We start from the raw sequence: 13,400 nt of genomic DNA, 5'->3' as shown, positions 1-13,400 counted from the left end.
CCCCTTCGCGAAGACATTGTCGTTGATCACTCTCTTCAGGTATGTAATCGCATGGTATTTTATAGGGGGAAATTAACAGTCATCCGGACAGAGAAGGGTCTTAAGTTAGGTGTGACGCGGAGGTAGCAAACTAAGATCTTCTGTGTCAGTCGCCAGACTCAGGACGACGACACGCACGTGAAGCGTTGTTCATCGGTGTCCAGGAGGTGACAGTCAGGTGAAAGGGGACAGTCCGTTAACCCGGCAGCATGGCGCCGGTATCTCGTCGCATATTTATTGCTGACGACTTGCTATCAAGTCGCGAGAACGGTGGCGGGCAGAAAGCGGCGGTGTATCGTTTTCCACACTCGTGGCCAATGGTCAGTTGGGTGCTTGGTTTTGTACCAATGGGCCGTCAGGCCATTGGCTATCGTTCAAGGTTTGTGCGAATCTATTTCCAAGAAAATTCAGACTCGCGTGGACTCTAAAGTTTGTCATATGCGATAGTAAATGACTGTTCGTGTTATTTTATAGACCTTATTGCAAAAGATTAGACGCTTGGTGAAACACGTTGCCGTTTTTACAGACAGACAAGGTGTTTTTTCGTGGCTTTGCTGCTTCACGAGACCAGTACAAGCAGACATATATTTGTGGCGTTAAGCGCCTGCCGCCTGCTAACGAGACAGCTTGGCAGCCTACCAGAGACTGCGATACGACGGCAATCTCAGCTGTGGCGGTGCGGCCGCTGGTGCACCGAGCATGCTGTATAATGAGCTGCAGACCAGTGCTGCTACACCACGGCGCAAGCGCCAGGCGAGCAGAACCAAATAGCCCACGCGTCAACGACAAATTTCACTGTTTTTGTGGCAGACGTAGGAGGTGGCACGAGGGCCTCTATAGGACATCATGAGTAATTTAGTTTGAAACGGAGAATTTAAATCCTAGCTACAGCTATGGCTGGAACCATGTTGTAACGAACGCCCTGTTGCCACATGGAAAGATATTTTCCTCTCACGTTACAGGAGGCATAAAAGCTTTCGCAAAGGTCTAGTATACAACTGTTCCTGAAGACAAGAGGCGAGAAAGCTATTATTTGGCGGAAAAATCGGAAGCATCTCGTTATTTATTCATTTGCAACGAGCACCTGACACAATGAAGACATTATATGGTACCTTAAACACAATACTCCAGTCGTTATACATGTAAAAACAATCCTTGCAGATGCAAAGCTACAAATGGTTGGGATTTGTGGCCCAAAAAGATCTATCTAATAACAACTCCAGCGACAATGGTGCAACAAGTTAATGAGCATACAGTTTACTTGCAAGTATATTCACAGTTCTGTGGTCTAGGGAGGTAGCGTTGCTCACGTCCGTAGGTTTAACCTTAAAATACCCTACACGTGCCTCCTGGGTGGTGCTAATTGAGCAACAGTGATTACAGGCAGTCAGACTATCCATAGGATCTCGTGGCAATGACATATCAACTAAATAGCAGAAACAGTTCTTTTCAGAGCTCATTAACAAGAAACATTGGACCAACTATCAGACTACTTCAACTGAATATCGAAAGCATTAGCAGGGCAAAGTGTGACTACCTGTCAAAATTTTTGCTGGACAACAATATCGATGTTGTCGCCATTCAAGAAACTCGTGTTTCCAGCGAAGAAATATTCCGAAGCCGAGGTCGAATTCCTGGATATTCTGCACTTGGTGTAACTTACCACGAGGTGTATGGAATTGCTACGTACGTCCGTAACAACATAAACGAAGCTTCGCTGATTTCTGTAAGTGTGGAGGCAGATATACATACAGTTGTCATACAATTGCACGGCATTACTATTACAAATGTTTACAAACCACCCAAAACAACATGGCCCGATTTTGTCCTACACACAGCAGAACATCCTGCAATTTACATAGGAGACTTCAATAGTCACCATGAACTTTGGAAGTACTCTCAAAATGATGAAAATGGGAGCATGCTTGCAGAATGGATCGAAGAGAATAATCTTCATCTAGTGTTTGATGCCAAAGATCAAGGCACTTTCAGGTCAGCTGCTTGGGACAAGGATTCAAATCCTGACTTATGCTTTGTTAGCTGCAACGAAACTGGCTTTCCCATCAACACCACAAGGAAAGTGATAGATGCCTTTCCTCACAGCCAACACAGACCTGTAATAATACAAATTGGCTGCACTGTTCCTGTCATACGATCAACTCCGCATGCTCGATGGAATTTCCAGAAAGCCGACTGGATGAAGTTTTCAACGGAACTGGATAAGACCATTCGATGGATACCTCCATCACATAATAACTATCAACGCTTCATTGGTGCAGTAACAGCAACAGCTAAAAAGTGTATGCCAAGAGGATACCGAAAAGAATATGTTCCAGGATGGAATGAGGAAAGTGAAACACTGTACCAATACTTTCAGCAAAGTGGTGACCCAGAGATAGCTACGGAACTATTGTCCAGCTTGGACATGTCTCGGAGGCAGAAATGGGCAGAAACAGTCAAAACTATGGACTTTACCCACTCGAGCAGGAAAGCATGGAGTCTTCTGAGAAAACTGGGAGGAAGTGCACCAGCATGCAGAAAAAATTCCGAAGTAACATCAGACCAAATTGCTTCCCACATCATTACCACCTCAAGAGTACCTCCTGACAAGAAACATACAAGACATATCAGACGACAGCTTCGTGACCTTAAAAAGAAGGCATCTCCCTCATCTGAGTATACCCATCCCTTCACAGTTTCAGACATTGACTCTGGACTGAAGGACCTCAAACCTCTTAAGGCACCTGGATTCGATGGTATCCACCCAGAATTCCTGATCCATATGGGAGGAAAAGCTAAGAAATGGCTGGCAGAATTCTTCACTGACATCCTGCTGACTGGTCAACTTCCATCTGAGTTTAAAAAGGTGAAGAAAATATCTGTTCTGAAACCTGGCAAACCCAGCAACAGGGTAGAAAACTATCGCCCCATTTCCCTACTCAGCTGCTGCTACAAGCTTTTTGAAAGGCTAATATATAACAGAATAAGTAGCGCTATCTTAGAGAACGTTCCAGTTGATCAGGCAGGCTTCAGACCAGGGCGTAGCTGCTGCGACCAAGTATTGTCTCTCACATCCTTCATAGAGTCAGGATACCAAATGAAGCAGAAAACATCTGTGGCATTTGTTGATCTAACTGCCGCCTTCGACACTGTGTGGAGGGAAGGCCTTATCTACAAATTTCTCCGCATCATACCCTGCAGAACAATGGCTCGACTGATTAACAGCATGCTAAGTGATCGGAAGTTCCAGGTAATCACTGGAAGCAACATAAGTAAGGAGAGGAAGCTGAACAACGGATTGCCTCAAGGATCAGTTCTCTCACCCTTACTGTTCAACCTATATCTATCTGATCTACCTTACACTTCGTCCAGAAAATACTGCTATGCCGATGATCTGGCTCTAGCCGTCAAACACCAGGAAATGAAGACAACAGAAGAGATTTTAGCCAATGACCTGTCTGCATTAGACAATTACTTCAAAATCTGGAGACTCCAACCCAGTGTGAGTAAAACAGAAGTGCGTTGCTTCCATCTAAATAACCAGTTGGCGAACGTAAAACTGGAGGTAAGTTTCAGAGGCAGAATTCTTCATCACAACTGGAACCCAAAATATCTTGGTGTCACCCTGGATCGTACACTATGCTTCAAACAACACCTTCTTAACTTAGCTCAAAAGCTGAGGACTCGAAACAACATCCTCCATAAGCTATGCGGAACTACCTGGGGATCTTCAGCAACCACCCTGCGAACTTCAGCTCTGGGCTTGGTATACTCAAGTGCTGAGTATTGTGCACCTGTTTGGATGAATAGTCATCATACAAGGCTTGTTGATATCCAGCTGAATACGACAATGCGCATAATATCTGGCACAATCAGATCTACTCCAGTTTATTGGCTTCCACTGTTAACTGGTATAATGCCTCCTGATCTACGCAGATGTACTGCCCTTATGAGAGAATTCCACAAGATCTCCAGGAATTCTAACCTACCCGTGCATAGCGACCTGCCACTTTTAAATCGCAAGAGACTGAAATCACGTCATCCAACTCTGTGCGATGCTGCTGACATGGTGGCTAAGAATTTCAAACCTCTTGAAGAATGGAAAGGTCGGTGGGAAGCAGTGACAGATGTGCACCTGCATAACATCTTCTCAGGTGCTAAACTTCCAAGTGGATTCGACTTACCACGCAAGACGTGGTCTACTCTCAACAGAATCCGTACCAGCCATGGGCGATGCAGGGATGCTCTCTTTAAGTGGAACAAGCTGCCTGATCCAGCTTGTGACTGCGGGGCTCCATACCAGACTGTTCACCACATCGTCAGTGAATGCAGGATTCGAGCCTATCACGGCGCCAAAGAGGACTTCCTGCTAGCAACTCCAGATGCAGTGCGCTGGATTGAAGGACTGGATATTCAGTTGTAAAAACAAACTTAAGTTTCTTGTGTGCCAATATGTACATATATATATGTAATGTCATGATATGTCTGTATTAGCCATACGCTAAATAAGTAAATAATCTGTGGTCTAATCCATAAAATATCAGCCTGAGTAGGTGGGATGATAATAGCTGAACCGATATCTCAAAGGGAGATAACGGTAGGGTGGTACACTCTATGAAGAAATAAATAAATCAATAAATGAAATAATAAAGCCTGCGCACAACGAAGGAGTGATGCAAATTGGTCTCAAATTCATATTCACACAGGAATCGACGGAAAATAGAAAATTGTAAACTTTGGTGGTCGATGGATGAATGTGTGATGCTGAAGTACAATTTCACCACACAGGATAGTAAGCAGGGGTCCTTTGGATACCAGGGCATAAAGTCTGTGACAATTTCTTCACGTGTTGTCAGCTGGATAGTATCGATGTCCCGTAGACAGGTGCGTGAACAATATTCGCTTATGTCATCATTTGAGATAGGACGTGTAGTTGGGCTCAAGGAAGCCGGTCAGGGTAATAGCCGAATAGCTCGACATTTGAAAAGGAGCGATGCCATTATTCGACGATGCCGGCAGGAATGGCTGAACACAGGGACAAGAAGGAAGCGGTCGGCCTAGAGAGACGACAGAATGGGAGGACCGAGCTATCGCCAGAGAGGCACCTGGAGGCACAGATTCATCATTAACATCGATCCGCCGTGCAACTGGTGCTTCAGTGACCACGAGGACCATTAATAGGTGGCTTAGAGAAAGGGGGCAGAGCTCACGGCGATCATTTCGCCAACTACGAGGGGCGTTCAGAAAGTAAGCTCCGATCGGTCGCGAAATGGAAACGACTACGAAAATCCGATAAAGCTTTGCACAGATGTGTTGGGTAGTGTCTCTAGTATAACCCCAGTTAGCATCACGTCGCTGTTCTCATTTCTGAGCTCGCAGTGAGTGCGTAAAGATGTCTAGAAAATAGTGTCTGCCGCCAAGTACGAGGGCCTGGTGAGAAATTTCGCCTGAAGCTATGCAGCTAACATTACATAACTGTCGTGCTGTTTCTTCTTCAAGACAATTCTCAGCCGCATTCTGCAGGGGCAATGAAGATGCTCCTGCATCGTTTTCAAATGGAAATGTGAGATTACCCACAATACAGTCCGCAATTGTCTCCCCCTGAGTTTCATCTCTGGTCACATGAACCGCTGTCTTTGAAGACAACATTTTGACACAGACAACGAGGTGTAGGCCAGCGTGGAGAATTGGCGGAAAGCACTGGCGGCTGCCTTCTATGATGAGGCTATTGAAAAGTTGGTACAACGCTATGACAAAAGTCTAAGTCAGAACGGCGACTACGTAGAGAAGTAGCTGAAAGGTGTAGCTAATTGTTACAAGTAAAACATTTCTGATGTTCACTGTGGTTTGAATTTGGCAATCAATCGGAGCTTACTTTCTGAACAGGCCTCGTATTATTGACCTCTGTACACCATCAAGGGTCCGCAGCTCGTGGTCGTGCGGTAGCGTTCTCGCTTCCCGCGCCCGGGTTCCCGGGTTCGATTCCCGGCGGGGTCAGGGATTTTCTCTACCTCGTGATGACTGGGTGTTGTGTGATATCCTTAGGTTAGTTAGGTTTAAGTAGTTCTAAGTTCTAGGGGACTGATGACCATAGATGTTAAGTCCCATAGTGCTCAGAGCCATTTGAACACCAACAAGCCAGTATGCAGTGGTGTTGCGCATATTCGGTCTGGAGAATAGAACTGTCTTTAGTGACGAGTCCACATTGAACTGAGCCCCGATGACCAGCGAAAACGTGTCTGGAGACGTCTGAGACAGCGGTGGGGTACTAATCTGACTGTCATCCGCCATACAGACCGGCAACGAGGAGCGACAGGTCTTTTCATAGCAGGACCCCTTGGGTTGTCGTCCGCGACACCATTAAAGCACAGGGATGCGTCGACGGTATTCATCAACATCTACATCTACATGGGTACTCTGCAAGTCACATTTAAGTGCCTGGCAGAGGCTTCATCGAACCACCTTCACAATTCTCTATTATTCCAATCTCGTATAGTGCGCGGGAAGAACGACACCTGTATCTTTCCGTACGAGCTCTGATTTCACTTATTTTATCGTGGTGATCGTTTCTCCCTATGTACGTCGGTATCAAAATATTTTCGCATTCGGAGTAGAAAGTTGGTGACTGGAATTTAGTGAGAAGATTCCGCCGCAACGAAAACCGCCTTTCTTTTAATGATGTTCAGCCCAGATTCTGTATAATTTCTGTGACACTTTCTTTTGTGTTGGCTGAAGAGCCAACACCGTGTTACGATTGGAGGCCGAAATGCACGCGTTTTAGCTCACGCAGGCTGGCGTGAGGAGGGAAGAACTGTACATACGTGAGGTCTGGAACATGACAAGGGATTAGAATTTAGAAAGCGGACTTAATTAGTTTGATACTTAACTTTAATCCATTAATGATGAACGTCGCTCTTGACGGTACATGATTCACAATATTATCTGTTACTAACTGAATATGGCGCCTTCCTAGGTCGTAGCAAATGACGTAGCTGAAGGCTATGCTAAACTGTCGCCTCAGCAAATAAGAGCGTATGTAATCAGTGGACCATCGCTAGAAAATTCGGCTGTACAACTGGGGCGAGTGCTAGGGAGTCTCTCTAGACTAGACCTGCCGTGTGGCGGCGCTCGGTCTGCAATCACTGATAGTGGCGACACGCGGGTCCGACGTATACTAACGGACCGCGGCCGATTTAAAAGCTACCATCTAGCAAGTGTGGTGTCTGGCGGTGACACCACACTTTCTCCCATATTTCGCGATAATACAAAACGTGCTGCCCTTCTTTGAACTTTTTCGATGTACTCCGTCAGTCCTATCTGGTAAGGATCCCACACCGCGCGCCAGTATTCTAATAGAGGACAGACAAGCGTAGTATAGGCAGTCTCCTTAGTAGGTCTCTTACATTCTTATAAGTGTCCTGTCAATAAAATGCAGTCTTTTGTTAGCCTTCCCCACAACGTTTTCTATGTGTTCCCTCCAATTTAAGTTGTTCGTAATTGTAATACCTAGGTATTTGGTTCAAATGCCTCTGAGCACTATGGGACTTAACTTCTGAGGTCATCAGTCCCCTAGAACTTAGATCTACTTAAACCTAACTAACCTAAGGACTACACACACATCCATGCCTGCGGCAGGATTCGAACCTACGACCGCAGCGGTCGCGCGGTTCCAGACTGTAGCGCCTAGAACCGCTCGGTCACTCCGGCCGGCCCTAGGTATTCAGCTTTTAAATTAGGCTGATTTATCGTGTAACCGAACTTCAACGAATTTCTTTTAGCACTCATGTGGATGACCTCACACTTTTCGTTATTAAGGGTCAACTGCGAATTTTCGCACCATCCACATATCTTTTCTAAATAGTTTTGCAATATGTTTTGATCTTCTGATGACTTTAGTAGTCGATAAACGACAGCGTCATCTGCAAACAGCCCAAGACGGCTGCTCAGATTGTCTCCCAAATCGTTTGTATAAATAAGGACAGCAAAGGGCCTATAATACTACCTTGGGGAACGCCAGAAATCACTTCCGTTTTATTCGATGACTTTCCGTCAGTTACTACGAACTGTATCCTCTCTGTCAGGAAATCACAAATCCAGTCACATAACTGAGACGATATTCCATAAGCAAGTAATTTCACTACAAGCCGCTCGTGTGGTACAGTCTCAAAAGCCTTCCGGAAATCCAGAAATCGATTGAAATCCCTTGTCTATAGCTCTCAACACTTCACGTGAATAAAGAGATAGTTGTAAGAACGATGTTTTCTAAGCCCATGTTGACTGTGTGTCAATAGACAGTTTTCTTCGAGTTATTCTGCGCCCCATTTTGTTGGCCTTCATAGTAAGCCATCCAGGGATTAAATTTCAACAAGGTAATGTACGCACGAATACGGCGAGAGTTTCTACTGTTTGTCGTTGGGAGTTTAACGATCTGACCTGGTCAGAATCCGGCACGATATCCCTCAGGTGGACATCCGACAACTCTATCAATCAATGCCAAGCCGAATAGCTGCTTGCGTAAAGGCTGGAGGTGGAACAACGCGTTATTGACTAGCTCAGTTCTGAAGTTTTTTCTCTTCAATAAATCATCCTATTTTTCTGAAGTTGTAATCGTTTTTTGCCTGTACGTGTACACAGTATCCACCGATTTACATTCCATTCGGATAATTCCTCCGTGCTGCGTCGTTTGTCGTTGTCTTAAAGTATATTTCCTTTTTTATCAGTAAAAAGAGCTTGATAAGTAATTATGATTTTCTTAGTGTTACAAATGTACGATGTGTTGTGTTTCCAGAATTGACCACAGCCAAGGACAACGATTTCCACTCTCGCTTTCGCTACTGTTTTCAATATGGAACGGTGTCCTAAAACGGCAGTTCACTGTTTCATCGCTATTGCCAGAATACTTTCCTTTTGTTTTCTGTTTTTATTCTCTTTATTTTGAATACATCACAATAATCGTACATTAAGGCTATTTTGGGAGTTTAGGCTCTACGATATCACAGTCTGTCCAATACACCGATCTTCTTCAACATCTCTTTCCAAGAGGTGGGTATTCAGAACATTTTATGTTGACACCTGTTCGTATGTACTAAGAATATGCTGGCACCATTTCGATTGGAGCATTTGGACACCGGTTATTTCTTCTGTGTGTAATTGGTTTGTTATAGTTTCACTCTCCTTATGTACCTACGACATGTAGGGGCGCCTGTAGACAGTTCGTTGTAGTCACTTTGGCGAATTGTCCAACATCTCAGTGGTTATGACGTCATATCTCTTGAACTATTACAGGTAGGTGATTCATAGTCCATAGCGATTGTTGCCTGACGGCAAGGAATATGTGTAGCAGGTTTGGCTGAAATCGGTCCAGTGGGTTAGGAGGAGATGTAGAAAACACACGTGCACACACACACATCCGTTTTTACAATATGTATCTATTTCCCGTTCTTTTTCAAATATATCTCGCACTCTCGCAACTTACACCTTACACCTGGGTGACCTAGGCTCTTTATCGCCGATTATCCTCATAAAATTTAAATACCTGTTTCGAATCTTCAACAGAGCAGACAAATCTTTACTGCATGCAAGCGCATGGACTTCGTTGCAGTGCGTCACCATTTATGACATCCGCTCCCAATGTTTCTACAGATTTGTTTCGAACGAACAGGAAAAGGCCCTTGAACGAATTATCGTTGTCATACCTACATTTTTCTCTCGACGGAATCGTCAAGAACAAGAAGTCCAGTCTCAACGTTACAACATTAGTTTTCCTTTTTTAGATTTCTGTGACGATAGTGCGGGGTAGATAATTGGCGGTACACGCTGCCAGGACGTCTGGTGGAGAGCTAACATGGAGCCGACTTTATACTGTGGAAGCGAAACAGAGCCCGGCAGTGTACGCTTAATGAATATTCACCGGGTCGTTAAAAACTTAACGCGAGGAGACCCGCTGGCCGAGGTCAGGAAAGCGCAGCGGTGCCGCGTCTCGCCAGAGGACCAGCTAGCTGCAAGGATCCACCCTGGGACCGTCACTACACCTGTTAACGAAATTATCATGGACATTAACAAACAGGTCCTGTCAATGCTTTGTCACTAAACTTTCAAAGACGCTCTGTACACAGCTCAGAACTTGCAAGACGTTTCCACCCAGCGCATATCTCAAACACGATGGCAGGCAGATAGAAGGTATTGACGGTGTTACATTCTTGGTATTACGGTTTGGTAATACACTGAGGTGACTAAAGTCATAAAATACCACCCAATATCTTGTCGGACCTTTTTGCGCGGCGTAGTGCAGCAACTCGACAGGGCATGTACTCAACAAGTCCCTACAGATACAGGGTGTTTCAAAAATGACCGGTGTATTTGAAACGGCAATAAAAACTAAACGAGCAGCGATAGAAATACACCGTTTATTGCAATATGCTTGGGACAACAGTACATTTTCAGGCAGACAAACTTTCGAAATTACAGTAGTTACAATTTTCAACAACAGATGGCGCTGCAAGTGATGTGAAAGATATAGAAGACAACGCAGTCTGTGGGTGCGCCATTCTGTACATCGTCTTTCTGCTGTAAGCGTGTGCTGTTCACAACGTGCAAATGTGCTGTAGACAACATGGTTTATTCCTTAGAACAGAGGATTTTTCTGGTGTTGGAATTCCACCGCCTAGAACACAGTGTTGTTGCAACAAGACGAAGTTTTCAACGGAGGCTTAATGTAACCAAAGGACCGAAAAGCGATACAATAAAGGATCTGTTTGAAAAATTTCAATGGACTGGGAACGTGACGGATGAACGTGCTGGAAAGGTAGGGCGACCGCGTACGGCAACCACAGAGGGCAACGCGCAGCTAGTGCAGCAGGTGATCCAACAGCGGCCTCGGGTTTCCGTTCGCCGTGTTGCAGCTGCGGTCCAAATGACGCCAACGTCCACGTATCGTCTCATGCGCCAGAGTTTACACCTCTATCCATACAAAATTCAAACGCGGCAACCCCTCAGCGCCGCTACCATTGCTGCACGAGAGACATTCGCTAACGATATAGTGCACAGGATTGATGACGGCGATATGCATGTGGGCAGCTTTTGGTTTACTGACGAAGCTTATTTTTACCTGGACAGCTTCGTCAATAAACAGAACTGGCGCATATGGGGAACCGAAAAGCCCCATGTTGCAGTCCCATCGTCCCTGCATCCTCAAAAAGTACTGGTCTGGGCCGCCATTTCTTCCAAAGGAATCATTGGCCCATTTTTCAGATCCGAAACGATTACTGCATCACGGTATCTGGACATTCTCCGTGAATTTGTGGCGGTACAAACTGCCTTAGACGACACTGCGAACACCTCGTGGTTTATGCAAGATGGTGCCCGGCCACATCGCACGGTCGACGTCTTTAATTTCCTGAATGAATATTTCGATGATCGTGTGATTGCTTTGGGCTATCCGAAACATACAGGAGGCGGCGTGGATTGGCCTCCCTATTCGCCAGACATGAACCCCTGTGACTTCTTTCTGTGGGGACACGTGAAAGACCAGGTGTACCGCCAGAATCCAGAAACAATTGAACAGCTGAAGCAGTACATCTCATCTGCGTGTGAAGCCATTCCGCCAGACACGTTGTCAAAGGTTTCGGGTAATTTCATTCAGAGACTACGCCATATTATTGCTAGGCATGGTGGATATGTGGAAAATATCGTACTATAGAGTTTCCCAGACCGCAGCGCCATCTGTTGTTGAAAATTGTAACTACTGTAATTTCGAACGTTTGTCTGCCTGAAAATGTACTGTTGTCCCAAGCATATTGCAACAAACGGTGTATTTCTATCGCTGCTCGTTTAGTTTTTATTGCCGTTTCAAATATACCGGTCATTTTTGAAACACCCTGTATATTGAGCCATGCTTCCTCTACAGCCGTCCATAATTGCGGAAATGTTTACCGGCGCAGGATACTGTGCAAAAACTGACCTCTTGATTATGCCCATGAACGTCCGATGCCATTGAAATCGGGCGATATGGGTGGCCAAATCACTCGCTCGAATTGTTCAGAATGTTCTTCAAACCAACGGCGAGTAACTGTGACCTGGTCACATGGCGCATTGCCATCCATAAAAATTCCATCTTTGTTTGGCTGCAAGTGGTCTCCAAGTAACAGTACATGGCTGTGGTGTCACCGCCAGACACCACACTTGCTAGGTGGTAGCCTTTAAATCGGCCACGGTCCGTAAGTATACGTCGGACCCGCGTGTCGCCACTATCAGTGATTGCAGACCGAGCGCCGCCACACGGCAGGTCTAGCCTAGAGACTTCCTAGCACTCGCCCCAGTTGTACAGCCGACTTTGCTAGCGATGGTTCACTGTCTACATACGCTCTCATTTGCCGAGACGACAGTTTAGCATAGCCTTCAGCTACGTCATTTGCTACGACCTAGCAAGGCGCCATTTTCAGTTCTTATAATTACTATATCTGAGCAGATACTATTGTGAATCATGTACCGTCAAGAGCGACGTTCATCATTAATGGATTAAAGTTAAGTATCAAGCTAATTATGTCCGCTTTCTGTATTCTAATTCCTTGTCATGTTCCAGACGTCACGTCAGTATAGTTCTTCCCTCCTCACGCCAGCCTGCGTGAGCTAAAACGCGTGCATTTCGGCCTCCATTCGTAACACGGTGTTGGCTCTTCTACCAACACAACAATGACCACTTCCAATCAATGATCGGTTGAGTTGGACCAGAGGACCCAGTCAATTTCGTGAAAATACAGCCCGCACCATAAAGGAGTCACCACAGGCTTGCAGAGTGCCTTGTTGACAACTTGCGTCCATAACTTCGCGGGGTCTGTGTCACACTCGAACCCTATCATCCGCTCTTACCAACTGAAATCGGGACTCATTTGACCAGGCCACCATTTTCAAGTAATCTAGAGTCCAACCGATTTGCTAACCAGCTCAGGAGAGCATCTCCTAAGTTTGGAAGGTAGGAGACAAGGTACTGGCAGAAGTAAAGCTGTGAGGACGGGGCGTGAGTCGTGCTTGGGTAGCTCAGTTGGTAGAGCACTTGCCCGCGAAAGGCAAAGGTCCCGAGTTCGAGTCTCGGCCCGGCACACAGTTTTAATCTGCCAGGAAGTTTCAGCTCAGGAGAGGCTTTACAGGTGATGTCGTGCTGTTACCAAAGGCAGCAGTATCGGTCGTCTGCTGCTACAGCCCATTAATGCCAAATTTCGTCGTACGTCCCACATTGATTCCTGCGGGTATTGGGTGAGGTGTTGCTTGTCTGTTAGCACTGGCAACTCTACGAAAACGCCGCTGCTCTCGGTCTTTAAATAATTTATTCACTCTTGACAATGTGGATTGCGGAATATTGAATT

The 13,400-nt window shown here is 45.6% G+C and overlaps 1 protein-coding gene and 1 non-coding gene across 3 annotated transcripts in view; one reads left to right on the top strand and one right to left on the bottom strand.

Annotated features, from left to right (window-relative positions):
- LOC124605346 (collagen alpha-1(XVIII) chain-like) overlaps window positions 1-13,400 on the bottom strand; it is a 650,709-nt gene that overhangs the window by 228,010 nt on the left and 409,299 nt on the right. The gene's annotated exons all lie outside the window — the stretch shown is intronic.
- Trnas-cga lies at window positions 13,063-13,137 on the top strand. Its single transcript has one exon. It is a non-coding gene; the product is annotated as a tRNA-Ser (tRNA).

Source organism: Schistocerca americana, chromosome 3 (genome assembly GCF_021461395.2).
Source record: "Schistocerca americana isolate TAMUIC-IGC-003095 chromosome 3, iqSchAmer2.1, whole genome shotgun sequence".
Taxonomy (NCBI): domain Eukaryota; kingdom Metazoa; phylum Arthropoda; class Insecta; order Orthoptera; family Acrididae; genus Schistocerca; species Schistocerca americana.
This window is presented reverse-complemented; position numbering and strand designations above follow the sequence as displayed.